This window comes from Mastigoproctus giganteus, chromosome 6 (genome assembly GCF_048544385.1).
Source record: "Mastigoproctus giganteus isolate SK-2022 chromosome 6, ASM4854438v1, whole genome shotgun sequence".
Lineage (NCBI taxonomy): Eukaryota > Metazoa > Arthropoda > Arachnida > Uropygi > Thelyphonidae > Mastigoproctus > Mastigoproctus giganteus.
In genome coordinates this window covers 186,080,766-186,106,543 of record NC_143580.1, presented here as the reverse complement: position 1 = coordinate 186,106,543, position 25,778 = coordinate 186,080,766, and the positions used below count along the sequence as shown (strand labels likewise).

General features: G+C 39.7%; 1 protein-coding gene and 1 pseudogene across 1 annotated transcript in view; both read right to left on the bottom strand.

Annotated features, from left to right (window-relative positions):
* The window catches only part of LOC150084809 (uncharacterized), a 360,370-nt gene that overhangs the window by 252,295 nt on the left and 82,297 nt on the right, over positions 1 to 25,778 (bottom strand). The window lies entirely within an intron of this gene.
* LOC150084810 (CDAN1-interacting nuclease 1 pseudogene) lies at positions 3,370 to 4,148 on the bottom strand (annotated as a pseudogene).

Genomic DNA, 25,778 nt, shown 5'->3' with positions numbered 1-25,778 from the left:
TTGGGTTGCCAGGCAGGCATTTTACCCACCTGGCTAGCCCGGTCGGCTCTTACACTTTTGTGAAGACTAACAATGTAGCACGTGCAGTGAAGCAATACTTTTAATGAATTTCATAGCGCACGATTTTATTTATTAAAATATTAAGGAAAATTTTCAAAAGAAGTACTCTCCGACAGAATGATTATTTGTCGTTTTTTCCACTGAAAGAAAATCTACTTTGCCGTCAATGTAGGTCTTCCTTTAGATTGCTACCAACCTTTTTTTAAGCAGCAATAAATCCCAATGTTTTTGAACAATCTTCTTAGCGAGTAATCCCTCATTAACAGACAGGTGTTAAGTAACTGAAAAGATTGCGAGGGATAATGAACGAAGAAGGCAGATGATGAGTAATTACTTCAGTTGCATATTTATAATTAATCATGTTTACTTCACTAGCTTTAATGACGGAGGTCTTACTTTTTTTTTCTTTTTTCACCGAGAGCCTTATCCGATTACTTGCATGACAAGGGATCGCATTCGTGGCTTCTGTTTTGCAATTTCCTGTTTTCTCCTCCTCCCTTTTGCCCCCCTTTCTACTTTTGTAAAGTCGCTGATTCGGTTTGGAAGTTACGTTCAGGTGAAAACCTACACCACCGCAGGTTGCTGCTTCGATTTTCTTTTAATGACTTTTCTACCTTGTACATATTCTAAAATTTTTGCTACTGCGTGCCATTGTGGGCTTCACTGGAAAACTCGTGGAGATTGTAAAGTATCCATTATGCAAACACAGAGAGAGAAATAAAAAAATGGGGAGGAGAGTTCGGTATATGGATTGAACCGAATACGCAAAGACAAGACAGCAAAATGGATAAAGAAAAGGAAAACACGAACAAATAAGTGAAAAAAATATGATAGACAGACACAGAGAGCAAGAAATATAGAGACAAAGAGAAGACAGGAGAAAGGCGAAGACAGAAGAGAAAGAACGTGACACAAAGACATGGAGCAAGGAGGCCAGAGATACAGATAGAGAAAGAAAGAGGGGGAAAGGAATAATATATATCAGAGAGAGAGAGAGAGAGAGAGAAAGAAAGAGGGGGAAAGGAATAATATATATCAGAGAGAGAGAGAGAGACGGACAAAGAAGAGTGAAAGTGAGATGCTGAAAAGGGACAGACACAAGGAGTGAAGACTGATAGAGATACAAATGGGGGAGGGGAAGAAAGCGAAAGAAAGTAAGAGAGAATAAAGACAGAGATACAGAGGTATGGGGGGAGGAGATAAGAGGGAAGAAAGAGCGAGACAGACAGATCAGTGAAAGCCAGAAAAGACAAATGACAGAGAGACAGAAACAGAGATGAAAACGAAAGCGGGATAAAAGGGGAGTTAATCTAATCTTTGGAGAGAAAGTCGGAAATGGATAATGAAGTACTGCCTTTAATCCTGCAAAATGAGCGCCATTATCATCCAAAAAACAGTTTCCCTTCCTAATTTTAAAACTAAGGAATGATAAATTTAAAAGACGTTCATAACCCAATCGCATTATTTTGCTGGCTGCGGCAGCTTACTGTCTCTATGCACAATTTGCAAAGTTTGCTTTTAATAAAATATACTGCCGCTTCTTAAGTTAGTAAAATATTCTTGCAACCACTGAATAAGCAAGTATAAATAAAATAAAATATTTAATTAACTACACGAAACGGAGAATGGTAAGTACAATAAAAACAAGATAGAAGCCAGTTAAGAATTAATAAAAGTAGGTGCCGTGAATAGCTCAATGAACTAATACAATAAAAAAATAATAAAAAAAAATTCTGTACCAGGTACATATCGTGTCCTGCCGCCAGCACATTTAACGTGTTTTACATTTAAGGGTCATCAGCAGGCGTTAAAAAAGTTTTACTTTTCAGATATTAATAAAATTCATGAATAATAATATAACAATGTTTTTATTTTATTATTTAACCGATAATTACATATCGGTTACTGAAAGTATTGGTCTGTGATGACTAAAGTAGGATATATAATTTTTACATTGAAGAGTTCACGACTAAATACACCATCTATAGTTTTCCATTACTTGTAGTATTTATCGAAAGATCTGATGACATGTCCGAGTTGAAGAATGTTTTCATAAGAAGTGTGCACAACTCTTTTCCAGCCTCAGAGTTTAATTGTAAAGAAAAAAATTCATTCAATCTGAAAACACCAGGTGACTTGACACCAGATGCGTTTTCGAATTAATGCATTTCTCAGTTTTCTGGTATCTTAAAACCGTAATATTTCTGTTTCCGAATTCCTTAGCTTTCCAACGATATGCTATACGTCTACATTATCCCGTTTATTACGTGAGAAAATTTCCTTTATCACATGTTCATATTTTCCACTATCCTGGAAAAACTACTGCAATATTCAGAGGTTTGAAAGTTTTTCCTCTGGTATAGAAGAAAGTTGAAGCTCCGTGCAAAATTTCATTAAAGTTGGTCCAGTAGAAGATAAATTAAACTGGAATAAATTTTCGTAACGCTTGTCGCATGACGTTTTTTTCGTTGCAAAATTTTTGGAATAAAGCCAGTAAAAACGTTTTTAACGTCAAAATATAAAAGGTTAAAGGCGATAAAATGCAGAGATAAAGAGTAGCTTTCCAGACAGCGTCTTTTTCCCAACTCTAAAGTGTACAACACATTAATTTAAATAGAATATCTTCATATGGTAAGATAACAGGCATCACTGCATGACGCAATATCGTGACGATCATGCACAACGGAATAAAATAGCAGAAATAAAAAATTGTGGGGGGGGGGCGGAGAGAGATTTCAGGATGGGAATGTATATTGCGATTGACAATTGTGGCTACAATTAAAAATATTCAGTGCTTCTGGCCACTGTAAGGTCAATAATTTCAAGAGCATTATGAGAAAGCAGACTGCATACTGATCATATTAGTAATGCTCGGAAAGGCAGATAGAAAAAAAATTAAAGGTTCTGATATTCCCCCCTTTATGCTCTGAAATACGGCCTTCTAATCTGCCACCCGATTCACCCACATAGTAAGCCCCGCAATCCGGACATTTTATACAAAATTAAAATTAAATAAAGGAAAAAGTATCTGAATTCGTAATGAGGGATCGCAGATTTCTACCATATAAATTCCGCTAAGGTGGTCCCTTACCAGTTGCGGGAGATTTCTAGGAATAAATCATCAGATCTTATGAAGTGTGGAAATCCTCCTGGTGTTTTGGATAGGTTTTTTATTATTTTTTGTATTCTAAAAATACAAATGGGACCTAATTGTGGTCAGTGTATTACTCAAGCTCAACAAATAAAAATGAATATATACACATAAACAAACTGGATTCAAAAATTCGTAAAATGTTACCTAATGTTTCATTAATGATTTAGGATCCATAATGTAATATGTTTTGGTATATCATCAGCTAGAAAAATTCCCTGATCTTTATGCATATCTAATTCATCAATGAAACCAAACCAATAAATTACCATTCCAGGAACAAACCTGTTCCAATCTTTCATATAACTTTTATGACTATTTTCATCTCCAAATGATGCTTTTCTTTCAATCCAATTAACAATACGTCCATCAAAAGCTATAGGAATTTCTAATTTGACATCTGGTGTTTTATCACAGCCCTTTTTCCCTTAAAACACTTTTATCTATAAAAGTAACGGCAAGAGCATTCAATTCTTCTTTTAATTTGATTTTATGTTCTAATCCAACAGAATGTTTTATAGAATCTGCATTGGGTCCATAATTGTGATCATGCAGAGTACACAAATAAACTTCAACAGAAAGGTTCTTATCATTAATCAAAGTAGTCTCTCGAATCAGTTTGCTAATATTTTGCCTTGTCACACCTTCTCCTTCTAACATCTTACTGTAATACTGTTCCAAAATTATGCGAGCCATTAAAGAAGGTGACAAGTCAACCTGATCTGCTAGCCTAATAAGATATCCGGCACTTTCTCCATTAGCAACTGCCTTTAGATAGGCCCCATAATAAGCAGATACTGATTCAGGAAGACTATGCTTATGATTGAGATTTCTTCATTTTTCTCTGATATTCCTGTGCAATAATGCTCCCAAGTGTCTTTTCTGAAACGTTGGGAAACATTGTAAGAAGCTTGGGTAAACAGTTTCTCGATTTCATGTTTCGGTATTCTGAAATAATTGCATTATATTCGCAGTATTTCTATAATGCGATCATACAAGAGACAGCTACAACAGACGAATGAAGCAACTGATAAAGTTATTGTACATTATTTTATTTATTTATTTTTCCATGATGCTTCATGACACCATTACCTACAAACACTTCGGCGCTTGTCATGTTCGCACGTGGTTTTACACCTTATATTATCAACTCGTATTTGAATTAAAGACTTATGATATTGCGCAATAGCAGGGTTTTCCTTCCTATGACAATGAATTTTCGCCCATGGCTTACATTTCACCATTATCCGTATGTCTCTGGGCAACTTTCCAGGACTTTAAGAAGCTAAGGGATCAGGTGCATGCAGTTCCTTGACAGGAAGCCACAATCTATCATTACGGATGTGAAGACACGTCTTCCTTTGTTTATTCACATACTGGCCTTTTTATTGTAAAAATATCGGGATTGCGGAGGGCCTATGTGGGCGAATCGGGTAGCAGATTAGAAGACCGTATTTCAGAGCACACGAGGGCTATATTTTGTTCGATATGCCTTCCCTGAGCATTACCGAAGTAAGCAGCATGGCAATATTGCCTCCCATAATAATCTTCATATTAATTACTTCACACAATTTCCGACTATGCTAGAAGAACTGCATGTTTTTATTTCTAGTTTCAGTATCAATGGCGCAATAAAGGTATTCGTATTCACCCCATCATGGAAGTGCTATTTTTCAACATGAACGTATCTGCTGTGTATAACTTTATCAATACACGTCATGTTATACTTCGACAATTTCTCATTTTCTCTCATGTTTCCTTCCCCTCCATTTCTTTTCTTTCTGCTACATTTTTCTGTTGTGCATGATCGCGTCGCACCATTGCACTAATGATGCAACATGACGCGATGCACTACTTTACTAAATAAAGTGAATTATGTGCAAAAAAAAAAAAAAAAAAAAAAGAAGTTTTGACGTTGTTACAGAATCCACAGGTTTATGAACTTGTTGATAGGCCATATATCAAAGTATTGAAACAGTTGGAATCCCGAGTGAATGAACTTGTGTATTCCTGGTATTTAGAAAGAAAATTAGTAAGGATGTTCGGTGGAAACTTCACGCGTCGGGCTGCCAGCTTCCAAGATTCTATGGCTTACCAAAGATCCATAAGCCAGGCGTTTCATTACACCCTATTGGTTCTTGTTGTGGTACCCCGACGTATGAGCACCAAAATATTTGGCTAATTTATTTACTCCACTTATCAGTACCACGGAATATATGTTAGTAGTAGTACCCATTTTTTTTTTGGAGATTATTAGAGAGTTCAATATATTAGAGCGAATCGATTCCACTCTTTACTTCTCGTGCCTGCAGCACGGTGAGCACCCACGCTTTACAGGTCCTGACCGGAGTTCTCCCCCTTGACCTGGAGATTGTGGGCAAAGGTTTACTTTACCATCTGGCAAAGGGAAACTCAAGGACCTGTCTTGGACATACAACTGACCCAACAAATAACCGCACTGTTGAAAAGAAGAGGCTCTACGCTCACCTGCTGCAGGTGTGGCAAGAGAGATGGACAAACTCCCATACAGGGGAGATAACCAGAAAGTTTATACCTGACGTCGGCAGGGTCTACCCTAAGTTCCCAACGTGGTTCTCACCTGGACTCCATGCAGCATACCTTCTCACGGGACATGGTGCCATCAATGCCCAACTTTTCCTTTTGGGAATTGAAGAGGACCCTACCTGTGTTTGTGGTGGCCTGGAGAGCTGGCAACATCTAATGTATGATTGCCAGCTTTATGACGACCTCCGCAACATCTTAATAACAAAGATCCTATATTGTCCTAGAGGACGGGAACACAACATACTCGATACAAAACAAGAGTACCTGGCTTTCTCCTGCTACGCCCAAGAGCTCTTCGCAAGAAGACTTGTGCTCGCTGCAATGGAGCACAACTGAACCCTATACATGACAACCAGGAATAACAACTGAACCTACTTAATAAAGGACAAGAACTTACTTGACTAAACTGGACGGGACCTGGTCCCATGAGTGATATCCCAAATGGGAACACCAATGCCACTGAAGACCAACTGCAGCTTGCTGCTCGCCATCCTGGCTCTCAAACCATGCTCCCTTGCATGGTCCTATCTTTTCCTCTCTCCCCTGGCAGGGGGAGGGGACAGTATCTTCCATCCTCTCACCTCCTTGCCACTCCCCTCTTCGCCTGGTGGGGCATGGGCCTGCCTCACTGATTATCTGGGGTCGCCTTCTCTATCGTCCCCATATTTCTGTCTTTTCCCCCCAGCCTTTGTCTCCTCCCACCTCTACCTAATACGCAAGTGTATACCCCACATAACTTAAAATTTAATAATGACTAAATTTGATTGCGTTCACAGTAAACTCATTTGGCCTTTCTACACAATTTTCTTAACCCGCACTGAGCAAAAATTTAATTTAATTTTATTATATATATATATATATATATATTTTTTTTTAAGGTCCTAGCTACTGAAATCTCAGGAAATTAGGTGGTTGGACCTGCCAGAGTAAATATTTCAATACTAGTGTACCTGGTCTGCCTCCACGAGGCATACCACACCAGCAGGGGTCTAGCGGATAAATGGCCAGAAGAACAACGATACACAACACTACACTCATACAATATCCATACACTTTTAAATCTCTGGCCTTTACAGTGAACTGTTACACCGACAATGAAAGCAACGCGGAGATGGAGGAAACCCCTGGTGCCGTTACACATGAACACACTATATTAGAGCGAGGTCATTGTTTTCTTCGACGTGGTTTGGTTGTCCACATCCATTCCAGTTCAGCCTGCTATTACTTTAGCTAAGTGGTTGTTGGACAAGGATTCCGCGTTTAAGGTTTTTGTGGAGTGCAGGAGAAAGAATGAGAAGACGTTTTATTCTGATTTACCTGAAATGCAGAATTATTCGGGGGGGGGGGGGAGGACCTCACTCACTACTGATGATATACGTCAGGCCTTAAATATCTGTTTATCCAACTGTGCTATCGTGTTCGACGAATCTTTATATAAACAGATCCAGGGTACTGCTATGGGTGCTCCAGTTAGTGCCTCCGTGGATATTATTATGGAAGTCCTTGAAGAGGAAACATGGGCTGCCGTTGCCTAGTGGTCAGGCGCGCGGGTCCATAAGTACACGTGCCTTGAGGGTTCAAGCCCGTGACTGCTGAATACGTGCTGTTTCTTGTATTCTGTCTATCTTGTGAACTCCTCTGACCATTTGGTCGTCCCGAAATATAAACAGAAAATTTATTTATTTTTTATTTATTTATATTTGCGGGTTCTCCCGTTTCCATCAGGCTGTGGCGTAGGTATATCGATGATGTCTTTGCGGTAGTTCCTCGGGGGTTGGAGATGCTACTCCTCCAATATCTTAATTCCTTGTCTCCGTTTATTACATTTACAATGGAGTAAAAGAATCCTCTACCATTCTTGGATGTTTTAGTCCGACGTGTAGGTTGTCGTTTGGTTAGTTCGGTTTATAGAAAACCGATGTGATGATTATAAATCTGCACACGCTCCGGGGCACTTACACAGTACGGCTAGAGCACTGTTCAACCGTGCACGCTCCTATTGTGACAGAAATGCTGTTGACAGAAAAACTGAGTTTGTCAGGGTTAGGTCGCATTGGTTTAAATGTGGTTATCCTCCTCGTGTTCTGGATAAATTTCAGCTACAAGATGACAGGTTTATTTCCCATCAAGTTGAATCACTGATTGCTAGGGCTTACATTCTCCACTAACCAGACGTTTCTACACGTATTGCAATGGTGTTGCGTCGCTACCATATTGGTTGTGTGCAGTTTCCTGGCAAGAAGTTACCGTCGATGATGCCTAGGGTGAAATAGGCTGTTCCTAAATTACATCGTGGGAAAATGGTATATCGTATTACTTTCCCGGATTGTGAGGTTTGCTATATTGGTAAGTCAAAACGTAGACTGTGTGATGGGGTATCAGAGTGTGAGAGTGCTATCCGCTGGACTGATTTTGACTACTCAGCCATCGCTGAAACATTATTGGGACGAGCAGCATTTTAATTGTAACCCCGATCTAATATTGAAGTATTGGGTGTGTTCAAGACTCGCGCCAATTCATATGGTGGGAGGCCCTCCATATAGCTGCAGCAGGTTCCACCATGAATCCTAACTGGGGCCTGCATGCATCCATTATGGAGGCTGCTGTCTTACACCAGGACAAAAGGTGGCGATTCAATAATTCACGTGACAGGCAGCGCAATATACTCCCAGGGTCTGATGAATGAATTTCTCGTATATCATTTCCTCTGCCCCCCCCATTTGCTGTAACCGAGTCACAGTTGGCTATTCGCACATGAATTTTTTTTTTAGTGTGCGTTTTAATTAAGGTCTACTATTTTATTCTTTGAATTAGAGATATTTTATCATTTTAACATCCGTGTTAAAATTAGTTTGCTGTTGTAATAAACTGTCAAGTCAGCGTTATTAATATCGTCAATGCTGATTTTTTTAAATAATTTTTATAAAATGTTATGGAAATATTTTATTGCATATATCTGGATAATATGATATTTTATTTTCTTCATATTTGTGGACCAATGAATACTGTTATTCTGACGCACAAGGTCTCTTCACTAATTCTTACGTTAAGTGGCGTTAATAATTAATTACTTGTTTCATTTCAATATAATAAATGCAATTTTATTCATAACCTTTTCTTTATTCTAAGACGGTACTAATAACACTGACAAAAATCCTCTCTATCGCAAAAATAAGAGAAATTTTCATATTCACTTCGTGCGTACCTTTTTGGCCAATTCTAGTAAGAGAGGAAAATGAATGAAAATAAACAGAATTGAGATAGCGATGCAGTTAATAAAATCACCTCTGCACTGAAAATTCTAACGTGTTTCGGAATACTTCTGTAGCTTATTTTATGCATAAACGAAATATATTTAATATAAAGCTTCAAATAAGGGGCACTGAAAAAAAATCATAATGAGTGTCTTCTGAGAGAGACGAAATGAAAAGCGAGGAGCAAGAAGTGAAGAAGAAAAAAGGAGTGTGGAAGAGAGGAGAGCAAGAATATGAAGCGAAAGAGAAAACTATTTGAAATGCATTACATAGAGGAGCCAGCGAAATTAAAAAAAAAAAAAAAAATTACAAATTCGCTCTCATATAATCAGGATGTTCAGTGGTTGTCACCAGGAAAAAGTTAATTTTAACTTTTCTTATTTATTATTTTATATAATAAAAAAAGTTTGCATTCGTTAAGTTACTTGCAGTAACGAAATGTAACTTCATTTCATTACTTTGGTAGTTGTTAAACTGAAATTGATTTATACACCTTTTATATTTTTCTAAGATGCGCCTATAACTAATTTGTAAGAGTGATATGAAAGGATCAAAAGTTTTCCCATGAGATTCCTAATAAGTATTCCATCACGACTGCAAATTAAAAACGGAGATTAAGTGCATTTTGAGACGACAGACGCCAGCAAATGAATACGGAATTATGTGTACACTCATAATGAGTGTCTTCAATGAGAAAGACGAAATGAGAGGAGTAAAAAGTGAAGAAGAGAAGAGAGCAAAGAATATGAAGCGAAGGAGAAGAATGCTGGAAATGTATTACGAATCTTTCTGGATAGATCGTGTTCGATCCCGGGAGATAAGAGAGGTCAGCAGGACCGAGAAAGTAGCTTGTTACCTACATAAATAATGAGCAAGTGAAATCCCAATTGTGCGCCCCTGCAGCAAACACGGCCATATACAGAACGAAGTTCATCTACTGCAAACAGAATCTACGACAACTTGGTACGGGGAATGGGATTTTCGAGCAGCCTACGACAAAGGCTGGCAAGAAAGCAACCACATTTGGCAGACGGCAAATGTCTATTCGGGGCAGATAAGGATAATCGAATCAGGGCCAGCTATGAAGGATCAGTAGCAAAGCTATTTAGGGGTGGTGGCATCGTCTTTTGTTTCCATGGAGACGTTCGAGGTAAAAATAAGATTGGGTCCTAATTCCCACAGGCCAGCAGCTCGCTGCCATGTGATCGAACTCCGTAATACGTTGTGTTTCCGTCAGGCCAGGGAGCCTGGTGGATGTTGCTATCGGACAATGTAACATGCCACGGATCTAACTGTGAAGAGATGGCGACATGCAGTGATTAAGGCTACGCATTGCATTACTGATAAATACTAGAGATACATGAAACAAGGCTCAGCATCATCTCTCAGGGAATTTCTCTGAAATTGGGCAGCGGGTGCCCAGCTTTGGAGATAGACTTCGGTGCAGCTAATCAATCAATAACTGGCTGAACTAATAGCATTTGGTCGAGACATAAGAAACATGGAAGATGTGCCACAGAATCTGTCTCCATGGCAATGATCAATTCTCGAAATAAGGCAATTAAATTAATTTCCGGCGATCTTAAATAGCTTCTATCGAAAGCGCTGTGTGTAAGCTCATCACAGTTGTAATGGTGTCGTATAGATGGCTATTAGCATTCGATCAGGCGGTACGATGCGCAGAGACTTCGGTGTTGCGCGGGGTCGGAGAATGAATGAGAGTTGGAAATTTACGAGGTCTCTTCCCACCTCATCTGTCTGCACGCAGCTCATCTACACAAGGCGGCGAAGCGCGGAATCTGACTTTCAAAAGCATCGCCACTGCTACATTGCAGTACAGTGTAAAATCGTGGGCGATCACGGGGGCCTTCGGTAATTCTTCTCTCCCCATCTTCCTTTATCGTGCAGCGGATACCTGCCTCTCAGCTACGCTTAGTCTTGACGGACATAAAATAAATCAGAAGACAGCCGTATTTTATTTACGACATTATCGCAAATGGTCCCCTTCAGCGCTCCCCTGGTAACAACAGGGATTCGTTCTCCCACCTTTAGGAGCCGATCGCAAATGTAGATTACGTTTGATAGCACCGCTCAAATTACCATGGAAACAGACTTGTTTATGTACGGCAAAAGGAGGGAAATTGTAAAGAGAAGGACCTATTGCCCTTAAGGTTATCTCACGATGCCATTTGACCCCAGCAATCACTCGCATGGGGACTAATCCACCCTCTTAGTCAGGAGATAGCGAAGAATGGCTGTTATTTACAGAGAAACAGTCCTTGCAGGGACGATGGCTGAAGGGGCTGAAATGATGTACACAGTTCTGCATTCTCGGAAGGGCACTGGAGGAGGATGAGGCAAAATAATCTGATTTCGAGGGACAATAGAAGAGGGATGTTTGTAATTCGGACCTCGGAAGATTAATTTTGTTCATTCAGACATCTGAAGAAAGAGACAGAGAAAGTAATGTAAGAAAGATAGAATGAAGGAGCAGTAAAACTACAAGAGAGAAATAAGATTAGGATGATGGAGGAATAGTGAATTCAAGTACAGTACTGCAGATGCTGAACTGCACTAGATGTGTCCTTAAGGATTTCGCTGCATTAAACAGCCACAACAAATTCCTTCGGTTTGTTTCGCATACGGAAGAATAAGTAAGTGCTTTCAGAAGGAAACGAATAAGTGAAGAGAAGAAACTTAACTAAAGAATGAATGGTACAGAAAAAAAACTTTCAGTATCTACAGAGTCCACATCTGACTGAGTTTTCCTATCAGAAATCCGCGGATACGTCGTTAAAAGTCCACGCAATGAGCAGCGGCTTCTTTCACCACCCGTAGTCAGCTTTTTTTTGAAGTGATATAAATTTCATGGCTGAACTTTAAAACATATTGTTCGGAAAGAGAGAGACGTTTATCGTATCCATGACAACCAGTGTTGGTGATGCGGAGTTCTCGATCACTGTCAGTGAGAGGTAAACAGAGATGAGTTTTTTGATTCTGTTCGGAACGGGTAGAATCACCGTGAGCATCCCCACCACTACCATTCATCGCGACTTGTAACCTCCCATCTATTCCTAGAAGGACAATTATTTATCCCACTTTAGGGACGTTTCCTTTTAGACGAAGACATCGTATTCTAATCAATACTTGGTTTGAAAGCGTTTTGGTGCTGGTCGGCCAATGATTGTCTTCTTGTTTGATTCCGGGCGCTAAGAAGTGGCAGCTTGATGAATGGCATTTTGTGTGGTGTATAACACAATTGCTCGGGGCTGCGCACAGCGTATCGATGCGTTGAAACAAATGATTTCTGCGTGTCTGTTATCTGCAGCTAATGGTTTCATAGATCGTGCATGCGACACTGTCAACTTCAAATCGACTGAAGTGTTTATCACTTTCTACCATTACACAATATGAATAATTAATCACATTTTATATCCTTCTATCCACATACGACGAGTGTATGTAAAAGGAAGGGAAATTGGAATAAATAAAGAAAATAAATACTCTAATGTAGAACGAAGGAGAGGTATCTCCTTTAAACTAAATCAACTCGTTGATTTAGTTTAAAGTATCTATCTGTACTTCTGGTCGTGTTTTCTTTTCTCGGTTTCTCTCTCTCTCTTCTAAGATTTCTCGGCTACTACCTTCCCCCCCCCCACCTTTCTCTCCTCTGCTGTCCTTATTCTGTCTCCTTCGTCTTCGTTCTACACTAGAGTATTTATTTTCTTGCGTTTTCTTTATTTCTTCCAATTTCCTTTCCTTTTACATATCAGCGTACTATTTCGTATCTTATTTGTACCCTATCAATCTTTCACTCTCCATATTAATTTCTTGTTGTCTTCTATCTGTCCTATTTCTTCTCGTTTTACAAAGTTTTATCTCCGCTAATCTATTGTCCTTTCTATTCACCCCTCTCTTTTCCTTTGTTTCCTCTTTTCTCTCTCCTCCTCCTGTCTTTACTCTCACGTTTTTTCCCTTCGTTTTATTTTTCACTTCTCATCCTTTTTTCTTCCCCTTCTCTCTTTCCCTTTCCTTCTCCCCCTTTTCCTTTACTCCCCCCTTGTAACGTGTTTTCCTTATTTCTCCTTTACTTTCTTTTCGCCTTTTTCTTTCCTCCATCTCTTCGCATCCTTTGCATTCCTCCCCCCCCCCCCTCTAGATTACTTTTTCTTTTTTCTCTCCTCCTCTTACCTTCTTTTCTGTTCCCCGTTTTCACTTTTTGGTTCACTCTCATCGAAACGTTTTCTTACTTTCTCTTGTTTTTTTCTATGTACGGTTTTCTCCCCTCCTAATCGTTTTATTTTCATTTCTTCTTCTCTCTCTACTTTCATTTCTAGTCTCTCTCCCGGAGTGCACTGATCGTGCATATCTTTGAAAATAATAAGGAAAATAAATAACTTATGAATTTCAAATACATCCAAATGATAGCTAAGGTTATTTTAAAATGTACAAGTAAACGAAGGCGTCCAACAACGTCACATTTTCACAGATATTTTGAATAATGTTCGAAAACTTAGTATACACTGTACCTACTTATCACAGAGGTATACTAGTTGTGAATAGAGTTATCGTTATCTAAAATCAACCCGGTAATAGTCCATACGAGTTGATTTTAGGCACACTAATTTCTCAGCTGCCACACCAATGAAGCGTTGGTTTGCAGAAGTGTAGAACTGCAGCAAATAACCAGCAAGTGTAAAAATAGTGGGGGAAGAAGAGAAGTTCGTGTACTGGATTATTTGTCTACTGTATTGGCTATACCTGCCATAGTACATAGCAAGCACCGATTTTCCTGGGCATATTTCGCCACTGGATTCCACACTTTAGAAATAAGATTAGTGAAACGTACGCAGCAAGTCGGGTGGGGGGGGGGAAAGAGTCTCAGCAATCGTCACGTGACAACGCTATAAGAGCTCATAACAACCGCCATTCCCCTACGAGGATTGAATTCCAAAAGCTTGATCGGCATGCACTTCAAACTTAATTACCCCGAATGCAGACCATAAAACGAAGGAGAAATCGGCCATGAAATGGAAGAAGCTCCATTCTTATCCCTCCCGCATCCCCTCTTTACAGAGTAGAGGCGCTATTAGGGCATCGTAAAAGGGAGCTTAGGTTAAATCTAAAACAGCTCCACGAGATATTGATGCTTCGGTATGGTTACTGGCAATTTATTAATCGTGAAAGGGGTCGGGCTTAGTTACGTGAAAAGGCGCCTTAAGTGTGACCTTCTAATTTGGTGATAGCAGAGGCGGATGCAGTAATTAGAGCTCTTACGAAATGCATACGGTTGCAACGGTACACGTTTTACAATTTTAGCAATCGACTGTCTTTTTGTGTTATTTTTGTATCTGAAGAAAGAGTCTCCCAAGGGATCGAAACGTTAAAATGAGTTGCTTTCTTTATTTTACACTTCATTTTTTTTCCTTTTGCGGAGTTTATTTTAAAACTTTCTTGGAATTTAATGGCAGAAAAAACAGAAGTGCGATTCGTTCAAAAAAACAGCATTTTCCTCGGAGGCATAAAATATGTTATTCAAGTCTCGCCAGTAGAATAAAGTGCAGTTTCGGATGGATTTTATAGTGACTGTTTCCCACATAAAGTACTTTATGTGTCCATTGACAGTGTCCACACATCGTTCCGGTATGATTCATCATCTTATGGAATGTTCTGCTTCATAAAGTTCGGAAGAAAAGGATAAAGAAATTGTGATAGTACACGAAGCTTCACTTGCCATTGTATGGGCAGACATTACGTTACTGCACCTATTTCAAACGTTTCGCTAAATTTCGTACGACATGGCCCAGTTCATACGAAATGGCTACATCATCACACAGCAAAAGAACCGTTCGGATATGTGTGCGACTGCGCAATAAATGGAGTTTAAAAATAGATAGAGTACTTCGGTGACATAGAGGATAAGTAGGATTCTAAGTTACAGGACCAGTCAAAGGTCATAAGATATTTTCTTTTTAATATGAACGTAACTCGATTGCATATAATTATGTTATATGAAGAAACATTTATTAAAATATTATATAATTATACAAGCAAATAAAAATACACTACTTCAGTGGAGAAGTATATTTCTATTTATCTAAACTGTATGCAATATTATCCAGAAAACAGTTTCTATTCATAACTTTAAAATTATGAAACGATAAGTTTAGGGGTCTTATCGGAGGGAAGTAGGCACAGTAAGTAAACAACCTGATGACGAGAAATATCCGCAGTATTTCTCAACATAAACAGTACTGCTTCAAAGGACAATCCTATTGTTATTTATTTAAAATTTATTCCCGTAATGCAATACCGAGGCAAATCGTGGATTAGCTTGCTGGATGCTCCGTATAGACTGAGGCTATCCCTACTTTTATAATTATGTTTTCTATTCGTAGTATGAAATTCGTTGATCATTTAAAAGTTTATAATAATAATCCAAACTACAATCTGTTTTTGTTATACTTGCACAAACTTTAATGGGGTTTGTATTAATTTGTGGAACTCCTCAGTTATTGTTTTTAGCATGTTCACAGCGTTAGATTTATGACAGTGCACTTTAGCTTTCCGATAACTGCACATCAGAGTGGGGGGGGATGATGTGGTTAAAACTAGTGATCCTGGGGGCACTTTATGCGTAATTTTTTTTATCCAAATATCGTGCAGCAAGAGAACATAAAGAGGAGGGGTGGCATCATTCCTGTAACAAACGTCTTTTCGCGAAATGTACGAAGAGATAAAATAACATAACATGCTAAGATAGAATTCTGAAATAATTGTACAAAAGAAAAATTTTAGGTCTAAGCTAGATTCTAATTCTCTTAAAACAATAACTCCACAAGAGTTAAGTCAAATATGAACATGAAGATTTCTAGCTGCCCATTAACGTCCACTTAATTTCAAAACCGCCTCGTCAGACCAAACAATATTTGGGGAAAGTTTTGTTTTCTCCACTTAATGTCTGAAAATTTTCTGCGAATTCCATACGACTATCGAAGTCATCTGCATTGGTGACCTAGAACCACCAACATCTAGATGTAAAAGGCTTATGATATGTAGCCCACCCAGGTTTATTAAAATTATAAATTATCAGGCCTCGATAAAATTGTAAATAATTGATCACAAATAAGTAAAAATCTGACATCTGTAAGTAAAAATGCCAAGGGAAAGAGATCACGGCATGTATGGAGAACAAGAAATAGATGTCCTTGATTTTGACGATCGAATGATCAGCTTTTTCGGCGGCATTCTGCTGTTGTCTGCTCCGTAAGCGTAACCCCCGCACGTGACCTTACGATACCTCCCATAAACTGGCTGCCCATCATCCTTATCTAATGTGCCATCGAGGAATTCCGAATTGGCCTCCACCTCTTGGGATTTGGGGAGGAGATTTTGTGGTCTCTCCTGCCCTAACAGATGGCTGCATGCAGCGATGACAAATAGACACTGGGATTAATGGCTCACCTCTATAATGGAGCCATAGCACCGCCACTGGACAGCCGCACGATTTTTTGCTCTTTTTCCCGACTCTTCGTATGATGGAGAACAAATTACGGTAGAACGAAAAGAGGCCACGGCGTAATGGCGGTAGTGAAAATAGGTTACGATTCTAGGTGTCCTATTGAACCCGGTAATCGCAAAAAGTCCGTTATCGATTCGCAGTTCCGTCTGTGTTTTGTTTCCTGGGATTTCATTTTTCGGTTTATGTTGCAGGTAAAACCTTATTACTAACCATCCATGCAGGTTCATTTAAATGCTAATGATGATTGATAAAATGTTAAATCGTACAAACACTGTATACGCTTGCTCTCGCGTGCAGTGCAGTTGATATAATCGCTGTCCTCCTACACCAGGTGGAAAACCCCGAGTTCGAATCCCGCCAATGTCAGGAGGAATTTTTATGGGCTTTTTCACATTGTGGCTGAGTTAGTCGATCTCAGGCGAGAATAGAGAGGCATTTTTCTCCAGGAAACTCGAGTTTTTCATACAGCAAAGAGGCATCGACCACGGAACACACCCAGTTTACGTCACATCACAATACGGTCTATGTCGTTCATGCGCCTGAAACCCTACAAAAACTGTACATATTTGTTTCCATATGTTCTACATTGACGGTTTCCCTTCTGTCTTGCTTTTTTGCGGTTTTCTCTTTCCTCCTTCTCAGTTCAATTTTTTTTATTAAAAAGACCCATACCTAGCACGATAACATCTCTTTAACAGAAGCCAAAGATAACGGCAACGTGTATACAATAAATACCAAATGTAGTTGAAAATCCCTTTCTCAATGTACTGAACAGTGCGAAAGAGATGTGAGCAAAGCTGGAACAGATTTAACAGTGTGCAGGCAAAAGTAGAGAAATCGAAATGAGTCACGGGCAGGCACATGAAATTTCAGAGACTTAATAGTCGGTTTTCATATCGGCAATTTGTTACTGCGTGCGACATTTGAACCTCACAAAGTGAACTGTTGCCGATGCAGTAAAAGGACAGAACGAGGTCGACGAAAGCGTCCGGAAATTGCCAGGTAGACCAAAAAAACTGAGTAATCTGTTAACAAATCTGTTAACAGTAATCTGTTAACTGAATAAATCTGTTAACAAAGTGGAGAAAGCGAACCGAGTGACATCCTTGAAAAACATTCCATTCGCTATTCAGATGTCCACAGGAGTGTCCGTATCCGAGGTAGCTGCATTTCATGCGTTACCCTGGCTGCTATTCAAAAGCCTCACACATCAACGAACACCAGGTCTCGTTCACAGTTGTACCTACTTCATCGATCTTCTTTGCTCTCGTGGGTAGCACAGTTGGTATAATCGCCGTCCTCCCACACCGTGTGGAAAAGATATCGGTTCGAATCCCGTTAATGAAGCGAGAAATTTTTATGGGCCTTTTTCACAACGTAGCTGAGTTAGTTGGTCTCAGATGTGGGCAGCACGTTTTTCGCCCCCCAGGAAACTCGGGTTTTTTGTCCAGCAAACAGCAAATCGACCACAAAATACGCAATTAATAGATTATATACAGAGTGATTCACTACCAGTGCGACAAAGTTGCAGGAGGTGTAGGGGGCACAAAGACGAATCGGAATCACATAGCATTGCAGGGTCCGAAATGCCTTCGTCATGCGGTAGAGGACGTTGAACGGGAGGTCGCGTGAACAGCGATCCCTCTGGAAGTCAGCATTTGCGAACCGGTTCCCGAGGCAGTAGGATGGACGAGTATTCAAACGTTGAACTGGCCGACATGCACCTCGCGTATGGAGCTGCGGACTGTAACGGGCGCGCCGTACCAGGAACGTTTCCCGCACAGGCGTGCTCCTCATCTTACGATTAAAATCGTATGATGAGAAGGTTACGTGAGACTGGTTGTTTCACGAGAGGTACCATGAATCGAGAGCGAAAGACGAGGACGCCAGACAATGAGGAGAATGTCCTACGTCTTGCAGAAGGCAATCCGAGTACGAGTACTCGAGCGATAGGCCAACGATTGGGTATTTCCCAATCCACTGTATGGAGGATACTGTCAACAAACCAAATGAGTTCATACCATCTGCAACGCGTCCAATCATTGGAGCCTGCGGATTATCCACTCCGGAGGACTTTTGCTACTTGGTTTCTTCAACAGAAACGGTTCGCAAATGCTGACTTCCAGCGGGATCGCTGTTTACGCGACCTCCCGTTCAACGTCCTCTACCGCATAACGAAGGCATTTCGGACCCTGCAATGCTATGTGATTCCGATTCGTCTTTGTGCCCCCTACACCTCCTGCAAGTTTGTCGCACTGGTAGTGAATCACCCTGTATATATATTTAAAATTTTGCTCCATTTCAATACAAATCTTGAATAAAATTTCCTCAATGGTTAACAGGTACAGATATTTATATCTGTACTTTTAGCATTAGCAAGGGCACATGATGCAAGAAGGCAAGCTTATATAGCATCAGAAAAAAAAAAAAAAAAAAACACACACCCATCTCATTTCACTCATCCACCCGGTCCAAAGGTTTGTCTAGTTCTGCCTTGAATCTGTTTAAGCTATCAACTTCTACGACGACAGATGGAAGTTTGTTCCAGCAATCAACCACCCGCTGGCAAAAGGCAAACTTCCGCACATCTATCCTACAACTGTCTTTCCTCAATTCGAATTTATGCCCTCTCAAGCGATTATTCTGAGCAAGAGGAAGAATCCCATCAGCATTGACCATGCTCAAATCATTCAAGGCTTTATACACCTCAATCAGATCACCTCGCAGGCGCCTATTCTCCAGACACTGTAATTTGCAAAACTTAAGCCTTCTTCGTAAGAGCAACCCTCTGTTCCATTCACTAATCTTGTTGCCCTTCTCTGTACTCGTTCCAACAGCTCTACATCCTTCTTAAAGTGAAGCCTTCAGACCTGTACGCAGTACTCAAAGTGTGGCCTGACCATTGCCTTATACAAGGGGATAATCACCTCCTTATCCCTGCTAGAAAAATTCCTGTATATCATTGACAAGACGCCATGGGCTACTCTTGCAGACCGTCTGCACTGCTCAGAAAACTTCATATCTGCCTGCACAATTACCCCTAGGTCATTTTCATTCTCTACCTCTGTCAGTCTAGTACCACACAGTTGATACGTTACTCTGGGGTTACTGCTTCCCATATGCAGTACTTTACATTTGTCAATGTTAAACTTCATTTGCCACCTCTCCGCCCATCTACTCAACTTTTCTAGATCCTGTTGCAGCAGCGTACTGTCATTAGTGCCATTAACAACCCTGCCGACCTTCGTATCGTCTGCAAACTTGGACATTAAGCCTGATATACCATCATCAATATCATTAATGAATCCAGAAAACTACAATGGATCCAACACTGAACCCTGGGGGACCCCATTAATAACATTAGTCCACGAAGAGCAGTGTCCATTGATTACCACTCTGTCTTTTCTCACTCAACCATCCCTTTATCCATAGCAGCAATTTGCCTCCAATGCCACACTGCTCCAATTTGTGCAGCAGTCTTCCATGTGTAACCGTATCAAAAGCCTTGCTTAGATCGAAATATATTATATCAAAATTATTCCCTGCATCCAGTTCCTTTGTGACTGCATCATAGTATCCAATCAAATTGGTCAGACAAGAGTTACCCTTAACAAACCCATGCTGTGTCCGAGCTATAACTGAAGTGTTGTCTAGATGCTTCTTTAACCAGTTCCTCCATTAATTTCTCTGGTACAGAAGTAGTTAAACTAACAGGTATGTAATTATCTGTGTCCCCCTTTGATCCTCCTTTGTGGATTGGGGTCACATTTACACATTTCCAGTCCATGGGTACCTCCCCTGAGTCCAAGGAAGCTCTCATAATTATGGCTAAGGGTTTGCTTACTTCCTTTGCTGCCTCCTTTAATATAACTGGATAGATTCCATCCACCCCAGGTGCCTTTCTTATGTTTATCTTCAACAATTTTTCCTCCACTTTACTCTCACTTATTACAACATTATCTAGTTTACTGCAAGACGTTAATATACCTCTGGCATTCCCCTTCCTGAATAACTCCTCGTGTGTGAATGTAGATGCACAATTTTCATTTAGTTTGTTAGCTACCTGGGCAGAATCATCAGCAGTTGAACCATCGATATCAAGTGGACCAATCTGATTCATTCCCTTCCTTCTAGAGTTTACATAAGTAAAGAACTCTTCGCTGTTTTACTTTGCATCCTTTGCCAAAGATTTCTCGTAATCTGCCTTCGCCTGCCTAACCTCCTTTGTGACTTGGTTACAGATCAACTTATATCTGCCATAGGCTTCTGTGTCACCTGTTAATTTATGTGCATCCCATGCATTTTTCTTCTCTGCCACATATCTAATTAGAGGCGCATTATAGCCAAAGCAGCTTATGCGCCATAAAACCCCCACAACAACAACAACATATCTAATTAGTTCATCTGACAACCATTTAGGCCTAAATGGATGCAGAAGTACTTGTTAACCTGTGTTTTTTTTTTACTTTTATGCTAACCTGTATGTGAATAAATTAAAATTTTCATTAATGTATAAATATCTGTACCTGTTAACATGCACAGATATTTATACATTAATGAAAAAATTAATTGATTCACAAACACGATTCGCTGTCATCAAAAGTGCAACTGAGGAAGATAAGATTCATCTTAGTCCAATTACACAAGGTATTCTTCCACTATTTACGATCTTTGATGCGATCCTTTGCGAAACTATAAAGTAAAAAAGAAGTTATCGTTTCTACAACTAAACCTGTTGAACGACAACACCGAACTGACAATGATCTGATATTAATTATAAATAAATGTTCCGTAATTATTTTTTAGATCCTCATAAGTCTTCTGCAAGGATCGGCTACTTCTAACACCATATCAACTCTCTGAAAATAAACATGGCGTCCAGATCAAACTATTCCAACTTTTTACAAGTATATCTCTATTTTAAATAAAATATGCCGATTGTAGAATTATGTTTTTAATTATAAAAAGTACAATTAGCTAAGTAGGTTAATAAAATTTTTAAGCAAATTTGTTTCTGGCATTGGTGTTGTTTACAAAAATATATATTTTTATTTCCGTGCGTCGCGATTACTAAAATATGCTTCGTAATCAACTCTTTGCCGGCCCCTGATTTAGAGCCATTACTTTTAAATTATACGTAATTTTCCTATAAACAGAACATTTAAAGTGAAAAACTTTGGAGTTACAAAGCAATTAGTAATTGACGCATCATTTGCCACAAGTCCTTGCTTTTTAAATTTATGGTAAAAAATTGGGTAAATAAGCTCCCATCATGCAATTCGCACGCGAAGACAGAACAAATGTCCTTTTGGCTACTACAAGAATGAATCAGCAACTTCGTAATAATTTAAATTTCGACATTTCTTTTCAATTCTACAGACTGAATTAGGCACTATTGTACGAGTATTTTTAGGACTTCAAATGAAATTAGCTAAAATAATTAACTCTCCATATAGTATCATTCATTGCCAACGCTCCTTAAGTTTGACAGACCTCACAACAAAAACCTGCGTGAATTTCCATTTTTTTTTTTTTTTAATTTTCCTTGTTTGTCGTTTCGTATAATAATCCAATCAGGCAGTTCACCTGCGAATAATAATAAAAAGTACGTTTGCCTTAGTCTATTCTATTTTCATACATTAAATCTCTTATTCCAGAAGTTGGTAAATAGCCGTTTAGACATCAATATATATTCCATTTATCTTTGGATGATCTAAATGGAACTATCGAAAAACTTTACTCAAACTTCAGCCTCGGACCTTTTTCTATTCACTACTCACCACTCATTTGGAAAATGGGTGGCTAGTAACGCATAACACTACTGAATATCAGGTCAATTTGGCTGAGCTGTATGCACGTGGAGTAATGTCTAGCAGTAGAGAAATGTGGCATCCATAGCGACGGGTGCGTCCAAAATAGGGCAACGCAGTTTCTAGGAACGGAAAAGCTCTACGTCGACAACTGAAAGCCACACTAAAGATAGCACGAATGGGCAGATCGTCAGCGTATAAAATAAAAAAAAATCACAAAGGATGATGCGTATAAAATACAGGGTTATTAAAATTAAAGTATCCCTATGTAGAGGGCTCTGGAGAAAGTTCTAAGGCTTCTGAAAAGAAATTTGAACAACAGGTACAATAAAAAATGCGCTCGTCATTTATTGAAAAAAAAAAAAAAAAAAAAAAAAAAAAAATAGTTACAAAATCTGTCACTATGTGGCGCTGTGGCAAATACAAATAACTTGAACAGCGCTACAATTGTTCAATGTGTCCGCCATTTTGGTCAACAACAGTTTCCATTCGAAGAACAGCATTTTCTACAGCAGAACGTAACATGTCAACTGGAATAGCCAGCACATGACGTCTAATGCTGTCCTTCAGATCTGCCAGAGTTTGACATCCTTCCCGATACACCTGGTTCTTCAAAAAACCCCACAACCAGAAGTCCCGTTCGTCTGTAAAGTGTTGCCTTAGCAATCTTTGGACACAACGGTGGCGCACCATCTTGCATGAATATGGTATCCTGAAGGCACCCACGTTGTTGCAGCTCTGGTATTGCGAAATTTGCCAACATTTCATAATATTGCTGTCCAGTGACGGAACAGGTGCGGGGTCCAGTCGGTGTTACCTGTTCAAAAAAATATGGCCCAATCATGAATGTGGCCGTAAATCCCCACCACACTGTCACTTTTGAAGAATGCAACGGGACCTCTTGGATAAATCGAGGGTTTTCTGTTGCCCAAATGCGACAGTTTCGCGTATTCACTTGTCCATTTAAGCCGAAGTGGGCTTCATCACTCCAAAGGATGTTCCATGGCCAAGTGATATGCACTGTCATTTGCGCCAGAAACTGAATTGCGTATGTGAAACGAATATCTGCATCACCATGCTTTAGCTGCTGTAGCATGTGCCTCTTGTAAGGATAGTACCGCAACACCTGACGCATTACTAGCTTTACAGTGGAATACGGCAAGACCGCTTCACGACAAACAGCTGGAACACTTGCGCTACCGCATGGGGATTGACTCGATAAATCCACGACAGCCATAGCCACATCTTCAACACGAGAGGAGTCCACTCGTTTTCGACCTCTACCTGGCTGAACACCAAGATGTCCTGTCGCTTCAAATTTCGCAATCATTTTGCGGACAGCACAGTCATAGGTCAACGTGGGCCTTATGCGTTCTGACGCCGGAATTCTTTGATAGCCGCAGCTGCAGTTGTTGCTGTTCTGACAGTACAGCTTCACTAATAGCGCCTTTTCCTGCAACGTTGTTGACATTGCTGCTGTAGTGCAGACAAACATCTACTCTGTGATTTTGAAGAGACTGCTTTGCTTTTATACAGTACAGTAGAGCTGAGTGGTGGCGTTGTGGCAATAACTTACGATTATGCAAATAACGTAAGTTATTTGCATAATTGTAACGAAGACAGTTACGCGCCATACAGTGACAAATTTTGTAACTATTTTTTTTTTCCCAATAAATGGAGTGTATTCTTTATTGTACCTGTTGTCCAAATTTCTCTTCAGTCCGAGACTTAGAACTCGCTCCAGAGCCCTCTACATAGGGATACTTTAATTTTAACAACCCTGTATGTAAAGCCGGGATAAGCGCTTGAGTGTGGCAGATATTTTAGTGAAAAAAGAAAGTAGTAGTAGTAGTAGTAGTAGTAGTAGTGGCACTTGATGCAAGAAAGCAAGTGTAGGAGCTTATGCAGCATCAGCCAAAAAAAAAAAAAAAAAAAAAAAAAAAAAATCACACCATACCCTCCAATTGCCTGTCCAGTTCCTCCTTAAATTTATTTAACCTATCAACTTCCACAACGACAGATGGAAGTTTGTTCCAGCAATTAACCACCCGCTGGCTAAAGGCAAATTTCCGCACATCTATTCTACATCTATCCTTTCTTAATTTGAACTTATGTCCCCGTAGGTTCGTATTCTGAACAAGTGGGAGGATCCCATCAGAATTCAGCGTGCTCAACCCATTCAAGGCCTTATAGACCTCAATCAGATCGCCGCGCAGGAGCCTAGTCTCCAGCCACTGCAATTTGCAGAACTTAAGCCTCTCTTGGTAAGAGGATCCCTTCATTCCCCTCACCAATCGTGTTGCTCTTCTCTGTACACGCTCAAGCAAATCTACATCCTTCCTAAAATGAGGCCTCCAGACCTGTACGCAGTACTCAAGGCGTGGCCTGACCATTGCCTTATACAGAGGGACAATCACCTCCTTTTCCCTGCTAGCAAAATTCCTATATATCATTGACAAAACCCCATGACCTGCCCTAGCAGCCTGTCTACATTGCTCAGAAAACTTCATATCTGACTGCACAATTACTCCCAGGTCTTTTTCATTTTCTACCACCTTAAGTGTAGTACCACACAGTTGGTACGTTTCTCTGGGGTTACTTCTACCCATATGCAGTACTTTGCATTTGTCAAGGTTAAACTTCAGTTGCCACTTCTTAGCCCATCTGCCCAAATTATCTAGATCCTGTTGCAGTAGCACACTGCCATTACTGTCATTAACAACCCTGCCAACCTTCGTGTCATCTGCAAACTTCGACATTAAGCCTGATATACCTTCATCAATATCATTGATAAATATACAAAACAACAGTGGACCCAACACCGAACCCTGTGGGACTCCACTAATAACATTAGTCCACGAAGAGCAGCACCCATTGATTACCACCCTCTGTCTTCACCCACTTAACCATCCTTTTATCCATTGTAGCAACTTACCCTTAATACCATTCTGCTCCAATTTGTACAGTAGTCTTCCATGCGCAACAGTGTCAAAAGCTTTCCTGAAATCCAAGTATATGATATCAAAATTATTTTTTGCATCCAGTTCCTTTGTGACCACATCATAATAACCAATCAAATTTGTCAGACAAGACTTTCCCTTAACAAACCCATGCTGTGTCTGAATTATTGCTGCAGTCTTGTCTAGATGATCCTGCAATGCATCTTTAACCAGTGACTCCATTATTTTACCCGGAACAGAAGTTAAACTAACTGGTCTGTAATTATATTAGATACTGGTTAAAAAAAAAAAAACCTCATTAAAGAACATGATTAAGTGACCTTTTAATTTTTTTTTTTTTTTTATGAAAATTGAGATGACGTTGAACGAGGATGGGGGAACCTTCCAACTTTAGATTTGAAATTATTATATGGCTTCTCGTTCTTTGGCTCTAAATCTGATCCCAGGTAGTTATTG